The 12,396-nt window shown below is 46.4% G+C and overlaps 1 protein-coding gene across 1 annotated transcript in view; it reads left to right on the forward strand.

Annotated features, from left to right (window-relative positions):
• Nucleotides 1–2,301: 2,301 nt before the first annotated feature.
• The window catches only part of KBTBD11 (kelch repeat and BTB domain containing 11), a 23,124-nt gene continuing 13,029 nt past the window's right edge, over nt 2,302–12,396 (forward strand). Inside the window, exon 1 of the mRNA XM_042895177.1 lies at nt 2,302–2,364. The gene's annotated coding sequence lies outside the window, so the exon portion shown is untranslated. The remainder of the gene's footprint in view (nt 2,365–12,396) is intronic.

A 12,396-nucleotide genomic window follows, 5' to 3' on the forward strand; every position in this document is an offset into this window, starting at 1 on the left:
AATGGGCTTTAGGCTGGAGTTCAGAAAGTTTGGGCTGCCAAAAACTGGAATTAAAAAAAAAAAAAAAAAAAAGAACAGAAGTTATTTTACCTGATCTACTTCTGAAAATGCTCAATGAGGGGAAGAGAATAAAGTCTGCAAAGCCAAATGCTACCTGGCTTCTCAATCTGGAACCTCTGTAGAGTTCACTGCACAGGTCTTCTGCTGGCCCTGGCCACAGGGCAAGGATGACCCCGTAATACACACAAATATGCTACCTCCAAGCCACTGGTTATCTACAAACCATTCTCAGTCATCCCAAGCTCAAACACCTCCGTGCAAACATAGACTAGAGTGTGATGTGACATGAAACTTGATGAAGAGCTACACAAGTTCTGTAGTGCTTAAAGTCATCGTATATTCAGAAAACATGAGCCAAAATGATCCTAAATGATCCCAGGTATGATGCTGTTGGCATGGTTTTGTTAATGAAAACAGAAGTGGGGCTTTTGAAAATCATTTCCCAGACCTCTATTTGTTGTCCAGTTTCAGTGCCATTTTGAAATATATAGCATGTAAAGTCACACCAAATAGCAGGAAGATTGGTTCCTGATGTCAGAAGAGTCATTCCTGGCAGGCTGCAATGGATCTGCTAGTATCACGTGTTAACTTCTTCCAACGAGCCAGGAATGAAACCTTGCACAGTAACAGACCCAAATGAGAGAAGAGCAGGAAATTCACTATTATGCTGAAGACTTATGTTGTAACCACCAATTATTCTAAAACCCCCACAACACTGTATTATTATTACTTATTCACCTCATGGCCCCAGAAAGCACAATGGTCTCTCAGCAGAGATGAGACATGACCTCAGCTTGACAACTAGCATTAAGTTAAGCGCTGCACTTACGTATGCGCATAAGATGAGTAGAACCAATAGCTTCAAGAGGTTACACTTATCCAGCATTGCAGGCAGGAGCTGCAGCATCCTGGGGACAGAATCATAGAATGATTTGGGTTGGAAGGGTTGTAGGAGAGGCGAAAAGGAGAAGCAAAGGGACACAATGACTGAGGAGACACGCAGCGCTGCTCATCCACCATAAACATGGAGCAGAAAGATCCCTGGAGGTGTTCAAGAAAAGGGTAGGTGTGTCACCGAGGGACACGGGTTAGTGGGCATGGTGGGGGTGAGTTGATGGTTGGACCTGGTGATCTTAGCATTGTTTTCCAGCCTTAACGATTCTAGGAGTGTGCAGTTACAATGGTGGTATGGCCAGCACAAGGAGAAATGAAGGGATGGGTTCCTCGAGAGGATAGGAGGGAGCAGCTCTGCTCAGGAAAGCGAAGAGCCTCTGGGTGCTGCTGAGGAGTCCAACAGGACGCCAGAGCCAGAAGAGAAGGAAATGGAGAAAAACTGCAGAAAAGCAAGGTTTGAGAAAGACACAATGGGAAAACGATACATTGTGAAAGCAGTATGAAATATCCGTGCGTTGTTAATGGTTTTTGAAGGCTTGGAAATGCGGCGTTGTTGTTCAGGAGGCACCGCACACTGTCACAGTGGAAGTCTGAGAACCACTGACTCCGTCAAGAGCAGAGCCAGAGCACGCGCAGCGTGACAAAAGGGCTCATTCCATTTTCAAGAAACTGGGAAGCCTCTCTAATTCTGAGAACTTTGATTAGAACCTCAGCCTTGAAAAGCGCGATAAATTTGCAACCCAGACCCAAACTGCAGCCAAACGGAAACCACCTGGCCCTCGTCCAGCCGTTTCAGCCGACCGAAACGCAGGGGAAGGGAAGCTCCCGCTGCCCTATCCGCCCAGAAGCCGACGGGAGGGCTCCCGAGGCGGCTGGCGGACGGGGCCCGGCCCCGCAGCGGGAGCGGCGTTAGGGCACGGCGAGCCGCTCTCCGGCCCCGTCCCCTCCCGGGGGCGCCTCCGCCGGGGAGCTCCCCTCAGCGCGGCCAGGTGGGGCCGTCCCCGCCTCCCCGCCCCTCGGGCGGCGCGCTCCCCGGCCGGCAGCGGCTCGTCCCAGCGCTGCCCGCCACGCGCAACAGGTCGGCGCCGGGAGAGCCGCTTCCTCCCGCTCCGTGCGTGTGTGCGCGCCGCTGTGCCGGGAAACAAAGGGGCCGAGCGCAGCTTCTGCGCGGCGCGGGCTCCCGCGTTCAGCCATTTGCAGCGCCCGGCAGCGCCCCTCCGCCTCTCTCTCTGTCTCCATCTCCCCCTTCCTCCCCTCCCTCTCCCTCCTCCTACCGCTCTCGCCCCCCCTGTCGCCGGCGTTCCGCGGAGCTGCTCTGCAACGCCGGGCCCGCGGGTGGGCGGGCGACGGGCATCGCGCCCGGACCGGGACTGCCCGCGGGCTGCCTTGCCGGAGCCGCGCTGCCCGAAGGTAAGCGAGGCGGTGCGCGGTGGCGGCGGCGGCGACCGGGCCGTTCGGTGTCCCCGGGTGCGGGGAGGGGGCCGGGCAGTACGCGGGTTGCCGCCCGAGGAGCCGCGGATGGGGCTGCGGCCCCGCGGTAACCGCGTTCGTAGCTGGCATCTGGCGCATCGCGGGGTTTAATCGCGCTGAGCTTTGCCATCAGTCCGCATTAATGCGCCTCGCTGCCCGGCCCTACGAGCGTCTGCCCCCGCCTGTCACAGCGCTGCGCGTTTCTCTCCGTGCTGACTCGCTCTGACCTGCTGGCGGTGCGCCCTGCAGCCGTGTGCGGGATGCGTACCGGCGGCACGGCGGCTGCTTCCCGCCGTAAGTGCTTTACGGCGTGATCCCCCGGCTCGCTGAGAGCTCGTGTGCGGCACTCGGTGTGTGCGTGCACACGGCTCCGCGGCAGGGCAGGCTCCGGCAGTGACAAGTGAGTTCCGCCGAATAGCGTTGGTCTGCCAACAGGATGGTTGTAGGTCTGCGCCTTCAGCGCTGCAAAAGCAGCTCCCCGACCCCAGCTTACACGTAGTGCGGAAAATGACAGTCGGTGTTAGGTTCTATGGCCAACTTCTCCAGCTCAGCAAGGGGAAAAGCTCTCTACAAATACCGTTCTGAATCTTTTGGCAGAGCAATTAAACGAAGAATAGGAAAACTAGAACAGAAAGCTGGAAAATGTAGGGCAATAAAAAAATAGAAAAGCAATAAAGAATAGAATAGCAGTAAAATAGAGCGATCCTTTTAATATGATTTGGGACACTAACGAATGGCCTCCATTTGTTTACGTATTTAACCGCCTGTCTCCCAGAAGTGAATTAAATGCTTATACAGAAGTACTGTGTTGCAGTACTCCCTGATTTTTACAGCTCTGGCCTGCCACCTTCCCTGCCCACGCTGTATTCCCAGTGCCCATCCCACGCTATATGTTCTCTCTGTAATTAGGACGTCTGCTGCATGCTGGCAGGTCCTCCAGCCATCCAGCACTGATGGCTTTGTCTGGTCAGGACCCATGGAAGTGCTAAAGCCCAGCCCCTTGCTGCCCCAACCACTCCTCAGGGTCCTGTTCCTGGCAGCAGTGGTGCTGAACTCAGGATCACACTTGGAGCTGGGATTTGCAGCTCTGGGCCTTTGACAATTATTAGAAAGTCTGAAATCCTTAATAGCTTCCTCCCTTCTTCGCTTACATCACTTTTTTGTGTGTGTAGCAAATAGTCCAAATAGGCGGGCAGAATGATTGTTTGAAACATCAATCAATATTAGATTGCTGTTGTTTGGCAAGCACATTCAATGAAAGCCATTAACTAGCTTTACTATAGTAAAGCAGGATTATAGTATTTAGGGCTAGCCCGGGTTACCTTAGAGACGGCTGTGGTTACATGACTGGATCCAGATCTTGCCTAATGGGGGCTCAGCATCCTGCAGTATCCCGTTGCAAGAGGATGTTAAGGGCAGCTGGCTGCAAAAGATGGCTGTAATAAAACTTGAAAGAAAGCACTGCAGTTTCTTTTAGAGCAGAATTAAACTTGGTGGTGGTGGTGCTCGTTTTGATCCTATGAGATCCTGTGTGGACTTTGCAGGGATTTTCGTGTTGACACTTAGTAAAGTTTTGCAGCACTGCAGTTAGGAAGCTATTTCTTTCCCAAGAACAGAAGCTGAAAAGTTATTTCTTACTACTTTAGGTGCTTAGGTGCTTAGAAGCACTCATTTTAGATGTTTTTATTGTGTTTGATCTCATTGGCCTTCTTGGGACATGCTGCTGCTTTGCTTTTTGCTGGAATGGTCATCTGCCATTGTTTCTGTTTTGCTTTTGTTCTGAGTGTTGTTTTGTTGGAGAACAGGTGTGATTTATTTATTTTTATTTGAAGAATTATTTTTATTGAAGAAGAATTACTTTACAGCAGTTCAGAGTTTGACAACCAGCTTAACCTGATCTATGGCTGAGACATCATAAAATGAGAGAAGACCTTGTTCCTTCCCCAGCCTGGGCCGAGAGATCCTGTCTTGTGCCAGCTACAGAGCATGTGGCAACATAGGGAATGGATGGAGATTTCACCCTCCCTCTGCAGTGACCTCAGCAGTTTACTGGCATAGGTTTTTGCTTTAGTATTATGATTGGGGCCGATCCTGTCTCTAGCATTTAAATCTGCAAGGCTGGGACCATAAACACTGTGTTTTCTTAATTAGATGGTGGTGGCAATCCTGTAGTCTTTCTCTGTCCTCCTTGGTTGCTGACCGGCAGTTTTGGCTTTGAAAAATTTTGTCAGTAATCGACTTGTTAATACAACTGTGTGTCAATACAAAAAAGTGTTGGCTGCATCCTTTGTTCTGCAGTGCACGTTTCCATCCTTATGCCACATCAATGGACAGGAATTCACAATCAGTTCATTCAGTTTATTTCATGCAAAACAAGCTGAAAAAAAATCCAGTGGTTTCTCAGATTGTGCACAAAGCATCGGAAGGAAAAGAAAGACGTGTCACAGAAATGCTTTTCAGGTGCAGTGTTTCATGAGCTGCCACTGCTATGCCTCTGGCTCACACACCCTAGCTGACAGCCTTTGTAAATCCACATGGAAGCACGCCAGAAACTGTGACCTCTCCATACAGATCCACATGAGTTGGACAAGCAGCTTCCATGCTGTGTTCTATCACAACCAGGTTGGCATTAATTAATAGTCCCGAAATTATTTTGTGCATACACATGCACAGAGTGCATACATGCAACCACAAAAGCTGTTTGTTGTTTCTCTGGACACTGACTCCCCCAGGAATATTTTGGGAGCAGAGTGAGCCTCCCGAATGGGTCCCTGCTGTTGGAAGGCTCCCAGGCTTTTGTCTCATTTTGGATTATCAACCTGTCAGAGATTGGCAGTATTGTGCTTTTCTTTTTTTTGGTGTTTTTTTTTTCTCCCCCTTGGAAACAATTCTTCTTTTCTCTCTTGTAAGTAAATGGGAAGAACAGGCCCTGAGAGCTGGAGATAAATTCTGCTTTCTGCGACCTATTTTTCAGTGTTGGGCGCTAAGAACCTAACACCAACCCTTTGCTATGGGAATGGCATGCTAACAATAAATGCTCTGATTCACTCAGTCAAAGACAAATCTCATCACGGGAGAGCTTTCCTCTTAGCCTGTAGTTTTCTTTCATCTCTTCTTCACTGCACTCCTTCAGTTCTTCAGTTCAATACAAGCTACTGTACACATTTGTATATACAGTGTGGGAAATCCTGATGCTCTAGAAGTTAATAGGAATTTTCCCTTGGCTACAACAGGAGTGGGATTTAATGTGTTGTGAGATTCTGCCCTTATCAAAAAGCACAGTGAAACTGAGATAAAGTGGTCAGTGCAGAGCCAACATGTTTCTTGTTTAATAACAACTGACATTAGGGTCTCGAAGGACTTCGATTTTCACAGCAAAGCTTTAGAGTAAACATTGTTGGAGTGTACTGCTTTGTGAACTTTGGAATTTGCTGCATATTGCAGGATGGTTGCAATGTGGTGCTGGAAAAGAAAGGCACAGACTGCTCGCGTCTGTTCAGGCAGTGACTTTTACAGGTGCACTTGGTTTGTCAGGATGAGGTCTGTACCACTCTGGTGTTCTACTTTTGTGAGGTATGATCAGAAGGTCTTTGTAATGGGCAGCACAGTTGCAAATGTCTGTCAGACTGTTGGTATCTTAGCCCCGTGTCTGGACAGAATCCTTGCCAAGACATTCTACAGCTTCACAAGGTAATAAATACTTCTGTTGTATCCCCCAAAAGAGGCAACTTTGCAGAGAACAGTGTCTGAAAACCTTGCCATCTGCTTTGAGAAGATGCCACTGATAGGTATCTAAATCTCTCTAGTCAGAGGCAACAAAACTTCACATATGGAAGCAAATGATCAAAATCTCAGAATGGTCAAGAATCACAAATTGAGATTTCTGGATTGTGCTTCAGAATCCTAACTGTGAAGCCAAGCACCTGTCTGCCTCATGTTCTGATTTAATGGCATCGGTTCTTACTACAGGTCTGGCCATCTTCAGTTCTGCCCAGGTTGCTGCTTAACAAATGCAAGAGTAGCACCACAGCTGCTGTATCTGATGCAAATTTAACCATATGTATTAACAGGGCTTTACAATATTGTACGCAAAGGAATGGTAGGGTAGGCAGCCGTGTTGCAGCCTTCTTCTCTGTGTAAGAAAGACAGAGAGCAGATGTGACAGTCCCAAGATAGCTGTGATCATCATCATCCTTCATGATTATGCTGCCAGTCGATATGTCTGTTCAGAAGGAGCACGAATCTTTTGGTGAAAATAGGCATGTCAACATGTACGAGACTGCAGAAGACGAAAAAGTGAACCCCAAAGTAAAGCACAGCATGTGTATTCCTTAAAGGTATCCACAGTGATCCACTCAACACCTGATTTACCAGCAAGGTCATTAGCTGAAACAGAGAAGTTCTATGGCTGAGGGACAGATTGTTTGAACAGAAGATTGCTTTGACCTAATTCAACCAGAAGTTGTTGGCTTGGTACAGGAATAAAATTCTTTGGCTTGTGCTTGGAGGAATAAATTAGATAACCAGACAGTGTTTTCTGTGCTTTAAATTCAGGCTTATTAACTGTTAACGAATCTGCTATGTTAAATAAAAAAAAAAAATAAATCTATTTATTGCAAGAAATAGTGAATTACACTAAATTGTAAATGTCAAAGTTGAGAAATCAGTGCAGCCAGAAAACCTTTGCCTCAACACTCAGTTCAGCTTATAAAGTTCACAATATGGTAAAAAAAAGAATGTCATGCACCAAATGCAGGAAGTGTCAGGCTGTGGAAACAAAAGTGATTTAATAGGAACCCATTGTATTTCTGTGTCAGACTGGCCAGAAACTGTTCCCTTCGAGTAAGGCAAACGGCATGCATCTCACTCAATTTTCTCTTCTTCCCTTGTTTAGTTCCAGTGATGACATGGCATAGACTCGTATTTTGTTGAGCCCTCAGTTTCATTGTTGCTGCAGACATATCCCCACTGCTTGGTGGAGTCATTGCTGATTCTGTGTGGGTGTTTCTGGCAGGGGAGTCTAGCCACGAGAAGTACCTTGACTCCAACATATATTTCTGCTTTGACATCAGCAAAAGTACTTTAAAAACATGACACAAGCTGGGACAGACTGTGTCCCCAGACAGCTCAGCTGAGCCCTGCCCCACAGAGTATGATGGGAAGAAAAATGGGAATTTCCCTTTCATCAGGGAGCACAACCCTATATTCTTTTTTTCTCTCTTTCCATAACATTTTGATTGTTTATCTGAAAAGCTGTAGTATGAAGGCGAGTAGCTTTCCTCTCATAGTACATAGCTTGATGATTTGGTTGCTCATTTGAGGGTTTTTTTTAAGCTTGTCAGTTAAAGGAAGGAGAAGCAGTGTCATTATTGGTATCTTTTAAAATTTTGGACACAATTCTGGCCTAAGACACCCAAACCAAGAATTAACACTTCTTAGTTGTTTGTGTTAAGCATTTCAGCATTGTAATCTTCAGTATTTCTCCACTGGCTAGTCCTCTGTAGCTCTCATGTGCTGCTACTTAAGGATCCCATTGTATTGGCATACATTTATACCTGCATGCTATGTATCTGTATGCTGCAGATTCCTTTGCAGGAGCTGGATGTGGATGGATCAGCAGTACCATACATCTCAGACACTAAATCCATTTCTCTTTTCCTGTGGGAGAACTGGGAGGTGCATCCCACCCACAAATCAGTTCTGTGTAGGAATATGGCCCCAGGCCTGCACCATCCCCCTCTACCTTGGCCTGGTTTCCATGGAATAATAAATAAAAAATGTCAGACTCATGAGTCACCTAATAATTCACGGTAATAGGTTCAACAATGTACTATACCAACAGCACTTCAATGGCAGATGGAAGTCTGTGCAAGCTAAATCTTTGCTTCCTTTCTGATTAGGGAGTATGGATTGTCATGTTGGACTATATTTTCCTGTCTGTTCTGGCTCTTAGGTTTATCTCTGTTGTATTGCCATCTGTTGTGTAGAACTGCCCTCAAAGTCAGCCTTTGCCACACTTCAGAGCAATGGCGCATCTCTACATCTTTGAATCCAGTCCACAGGCTGTGTTGTGATAACATCTACAGAAATCTAAAGCTATTTTATGAATCTAACTAGATGTACTGTGACCTTTAGCTGTGGCTGGGGTGGTTCTAAACCTTCAGTTGGAAAAAGTATTGGTGGAAATAGCAAGGAAACTACATGTTGTCAGAAAATGAGAAGGATATCATTCACTGCATATCTGAAGGATCTCTGCATTTCTAAGTATCACTCACCTAATTGGCCAAGAAATCAATGAGCCTGTTCAGTCTAAAGGGGAACTTTTTTCCCTTAAGTACCTGACTTAGACTTTGTCTGGAAGAAGTGATTTTATTATAACATTCTCTTGAAGTTTTCCTTTTACTTTCTTTTCCTAGGTATAAGCCTGAGAAGAATGGGATATTGTTGGCTGTCCTTTGAAGTATATAATTACTTCTAAAGTTCTTTCTCAAGCACAGTGGTGATAGACTTTGGTAGATGGCTCATGCTTTCAGCTCTGTAATGCGTGTTCCTTTGATGATTGATTTAATAATGATATTAAAAGCAAAACCCATTTTTATCTTAAGCAAGGAATTCCATTTCATCCAAATTTATTGGCCTGTCTTCTGTGTGTAAAAATAAAAATTCAGTGCGTTCATTGACATCAAACTGTAGCACACAACAAAACCTGAATCTTCTCATATTTCCTGAAATCTGTTTGTAAAAATCTGCTGGTTTGCTTGACTTGGCCTTCTGATGCATATTCTCTCCCTCTTTTGTTAGGATCACCATTACCAAAGTGTTTCCAGAGACTTTGAATATGTTTTAATTATTTATTTGTTGACAGCGCTGTTTAATCTCAAAAACATTTCTGCAATCAACATTAACCACACTAATACAACAGCTAGGCTTTTAGTCATTGCAAGCTGATGCCTTGCTCAATGTCTTTGCACCTGGTGCATGGCAATTTCCAGAAGTTAAAGTTGGAAAGGATCACTAGCTCAGTTAATCTGATAACAGAATCACCAAGGTTGGAGAAGACTTCCAAGATCATCTAGTCCAATCATCCGCCTTCCACCAGTATCTCCACACTAAACCATTCCCCTCAGTACGACATATTAACATATCTTGAACACCTCCGGGGATGGTGATTTCACCACCTCCCTGGGCAGTCCATTCTAGTGCCCGACCACTCTTGTGGAGAAGAATTTGTTCCTAATGTCCAACCTGTACCTCCACTGGCACAACTTGAGGACGCTTCCTCTATTCCTATCACTGGTTATACAGGAGAAGAGGCCATCCCCCACCTTGCCACAACCTCCATTCAGGTAGTTGTACAGAGTGATAAGATCTGCCTGAGCCTCCTCCACATGGAACAATCCTGAGGGAACAGTTCCCTCAGCTGCTCCTCATAGAACTTGTACTCTAGACTCTTCACAGCTTCATTGCCCTTCTCTGGACATGCTCAAGGGCCTCAATGTCTTTCTTGTAATGAGGAGCCCAAAACTGAACACAGTATTCAAGGTGCAGTCTCACCAGAACTGAGTATAGAGGATCAGCTCCCTGCTCCTGCTGACAACACTATTTTTGATACAAGCCAGGATGCCACTGATCTTCTTGGCCACCTAGGCATGCTGCTGATTTGTATTCAGCTGAGCATCAACCAACAGACCCAAATTCTTTCTTCCACACAGTCTTCCAGCCACTCTACCCCAAGCCTGTGGTGTTGCCTGTAGTGTTGTGATCAAAGTGCAGGATCTGGCACTTGGCTTTGTTGAATTTCATCCCATTGGCCTCAGCCCATCAATTCAGTCTGTTTGGACCCCTCTGTAGAGCCTTCCTACTCTTAGACAGATCCACACTTCCTCCCAGCTTGGTGTCATCTGCAGATTTGCCAAAGGTGCCCTCAATCCCCTCATCCAGGTCATCAGTGAACAGGACAGGCCCCAAAAGCCAACCCCTGAGGAGCACCACTTGTGACTGGCTGCCATCTGGATTTAACTCCATTCACCACCACTCTCTGAGCCTTGCCATTCAGCTAGTACTTTACTCATTGGAGAGCGTACCTGTCCAAGACCACTTTCTACAAAACAACACTGTGGGATATGTGTCAAAGGCTTTGCTGAAGTCTAGGTAGGCTTTGTCAGCAGCCTTTCCCTCATCTATCAGAAGGGTCTCTCAATCACAGAAGGTTGGTCAAGCAGGACCTGCCTTTTATGAACCTGTTCTGTCTGGGTCTGATCCTTTGGTTGTCCTGCACATATTGTGTGGTCTTTCTCAAGGTCCTGTCAAACTAAATCCTTCCTGTGCTGCAAAGTACTTTCCAGCGAGACTTTTGTTTGTAGAACTCCTAGAGTTAAAGAACACCGCAGTTCTCATTTTTTGTTTCAGAGATTGATAGCACTGGAATGAATCACAGAATCACAGAAACAGCAAGGTTGGAAAAGACCTTTCAAGATCATCCAGTCCAACCATCCACCTATCACCAATAGTTCTCACTAAATCATGTCCCTCAACACAACGTCCAAACGTTCCTTGAACACCTCCAGGCTCAATGACTCCACCACCTCCCTGGGAAGCCCATTCCAGTGCCTGACCACTCTTTCAGAGAAGTAGTATTTCCTAACTTCCAGCCTAAATCTCCCCTGGTGCAGCTTGAAGCCATTCCCTCTAGTCCTATCACCAGTTACACAAGAGAAGAAGCCAACTCCCAGTTCATTACAACCTCCCTTCAGGTAGTTATAGAGAGCAACAAAGTCTGCCCTGAGCCTCCTCCACGCTGAACAACCCTTCAGCTGTTTCTCATAAGGCCTGTGCTCCAGACCCCTCACCAGCTTTGTTGCCCTTCTTTGAACCCATTCCAGGGCCTCAATGTCTTTCTTGCAGTGAGGGATCCAAAACTGGACACAGTACTTGAGGTGCGGCCTCACCAGAGCTGAGTACAGGGGGACAATCACTGCCCTGCTCCTGCTGGCAACACTGTTTCTGATGCAAGTCAGGATGCCACTGGCCTTCTTGGCCACCTGGGTGCACTGCTGGCTCATGTTCAGCCCAGCATCAATCAATACCCCCAGGTCCATTTCCTCTATGCAGTTTTCTGGCCATTCTCCCCCAAGCCTGTAGCGTTGGCTGGGGCTGTTGTGGCCAAAGTGCAGGACCCAGCATTTGGCCTTGTTGAAAATCAGGGTCTTCCTGTATCAGATCAAATGTCCAGCATCCAGCCTCGCACATGTACCACAATCTAGTATTAAAAGAAATGTGCAACAAAGTAAAAATATGTATTTCCTCACATAAAAGTAATTTATCTTTGAATACTCTGATCACTTTTTGGCTCAGCATATTCTTAAACTCGTTACAGTTCTAGTGTTTAGCATGTGTATTCATTAATCTCTTCAGTTAATACCTTCCCTTCCGTGAGCCTGTTCTTCATTCTCCCCATTGATTCATGCAAACCTTTAGCATTCACAATATGCTTTGGCAGTCCTTTTTAAAATTTTCCTTAGTGCTATAAATGTTCTGTTTAGGCTTCCATCCATTGGTTTGTTTAGGCTTTTCTCCACGAGCACCATCCGTATGCAGACTTTTCATGCATCCATACTTGTGCACAGTCATTGAGTCACAAAACAAACATACCAAGCCCCAAGCCCTGAAGAAGTGTGTGCACTTCATTTCTCAGCTTGCACTACCTGTTCTCCCAGCTGCTGGCATGAGCTTCCTGCTCTCCGAGACATGGATGTGTAGCTGCGAGGTGCCAAAGGAAAGCACACTCAGTGAGGAGTTGAAGTAACCAAGTGTCTGGCTGCAGAGTGTTGCACTGTCTCTCTCTGAAGGGTTTTCTATGGTTCTTAAGTTATTCAGTACTGTCTATAATATCTATACTCCTTCCAAGGTGTAGGTCCTGGAATATCCATCCATCCATCCATCCATCCATCCATCCATCCATCCATCCATCCA

The sequence above is a fragment of the Lagopus leucura genome, unplaced genomic scaffold (assembly GCF_019238085.1).
Source record: "Lagopus leucura isolate 7727_CA_CO unplaced genomic scaffold, USGS_WTPT01 Super-Scaffold_73, whole genome shotgun sequence".
Taxonomy (NCBI): domain Eukaryota; kingdom Metazoa; phylum Chordata; class Aves; order Galliformes; family Phasianidae; genus Lagopus; species Lagopus leucura.